The following is a 1,918-nucleotide window of genomic DNA, read 5'->3' as shown; positions in this document are numbered from 1 at the left end:
AGGAGCCGAGATGCCCTTCAACAGATGACTGGATTAAGAAGATGTCGTCCATATATACAATGGAATATTACTCAGCTATCAGAAAGAACGAGTTCTCAACATTTGCTGCAACATGGACGGCACTGGAGGAGATAATGCTAAGTGAAATAAGTCAAGCAGAGAAAGACAATTATCATATGGTTTCTCTCATCTATGGAACATAAGAACTAGGAAGATCGGTAGGAGAAGAAAGGGATAAAGAAAGGGGGGGTAATCAGAAGGGGGAATGAAGCATGAGAGACTATGGACTCTGAGAAACAAACTGAGGGCTTCAGAGGGGAGGGGTGTGGGGGAATGGGATAGGCTGGTGATGGGTGGTGGGGAGGGCACATATTGCATGGTGCACTGGGTGTTATAAGCAACTAATGAATCATCGAACATCAGAAACCAGGGATGTACTGTATGGTGACTAATATAATATAATTAAAAAAATTTAAAAAAAAGATCTTTAGCCCATTTTTAATTTTTAAAATTTTTTTTATTGTGAGTTGTATGAGTTCTTTGTAGAGTTTGGCTAATAGTCATTTTTCAGATATGTCTTTTGCAAATATCTCCTTCCAGTGTGTGATTTGTCTTCTCATTCTCTTTCATTCGTTTTAAAAATTCTTTTCCCCTGTTCTTTTGATTATATAATTTCTTTCAATATATCTTGAAGTTCACAAATTCCTTTGTCACTCCCATTCTGCTAAATCCATCCAATAAATATGTTTTTTAATGTCTAATATTTTTTACTCTACAACTACCACTTAAAAATTCTATTTAAATATTTTTAAATAAAAAATTTCTCTTTATTAAGATTTAGTATCTTTTTATTACTTGTGAGTATGTAGTTTTACATTGTTAGGGACAGTTATAATAGCTGCTTCAAAATCTTTGTTTACTAATTCTGTCATTGGTAGATCTTGGGGTTTGTCCCAGCTAATTGTGTTTTTCTCTTGAAAAGGAATTACATTTTCCTAGTTCTCCATATCTCATATTATTTTGAATTTTATCTATTCTGTATTCTTTTATTTTTATTTTTTTTGAGTGTTTTGTTTTAACAGGCAATTGAGTTCAAACTGGGTTCAAACTGGGTTCAAACTGAAAAGTCTGGGTTCAAACTGAAAAGTCTGTTCCTTGCATAGCAGAGGAGTTCATATATTTGTTTTTAGCTAAACTGCTTTGAGTTATATTCTGCAAATTTGTGGTTGCAACATCAGCCAGACACATTAGGAAATATAATTTAAAGATCTGCTCTCTGGCTCTTTGCTCTCTTGGTTTTCTCTCTTTTTCCAGTGTTCGTGGTTGTTCCAGACTGAATTGTCTTGTCCCCTAGGTCAGAAAACCTGAAGTCTTTCCTGTAAAGCACAACTGTGCCAACTCCCATATTAGGAGTAGTGAGAGCAGGGAACTCACATTGTACATTGGCCTTCCTTAGTTCATGTACCCTCTAACAAAATCTTCCTGCTTTTGTTTACTGTGACTTTGTGTTCAGAGCTTACAGTTTTTATTTATGGGAGATAATCATTATCAGGTATTTGACCATTTTATTTTTTTGTATTAGATATTTACTTGAATCTATTCTCCCTTGCACACCTTGTAAAATAATCTCCATTCTTATTCTCTTTTCCTCAGTTTCATTCCTGAGTTGGATCATCTCTCATTTCTTTTGGTTTATATGTTTGTTTGAAGGTGAGGTTTTGAATTTCTGACTGGAGGCTTTATTTTATATTTAAAAGTTATTTTTCTGAATACTAATTCATGTTAGAATACTCATTATAGTTATTCAGTGCGTCATGTTTTTTGTTTTTGGATAATTTTTGTTGAAATGGTTTGATTTGATTTTCTTTCTTTTCAGAATAGTTTTATATGGACATACTTGTATTTTCTGTTTAAATGT

Source organism: Ursus maritimus, assembly GCF_017311325.1.
Source record: "Ursus maritimus isolate PB19 chromosome X unlocalized genomic scaffold, ASM1731132v1 scaffold_X1, whole genome shotgun sequence".
NCBI classification, from domain to species: Eukaryota; Metazoa; Chordata; class Mammalia; order Carnivora; family Ursidae; genus Ursus; species Ursus maritimus.
Note: the sequence above shows the minus strand (reverse complement) of the source record.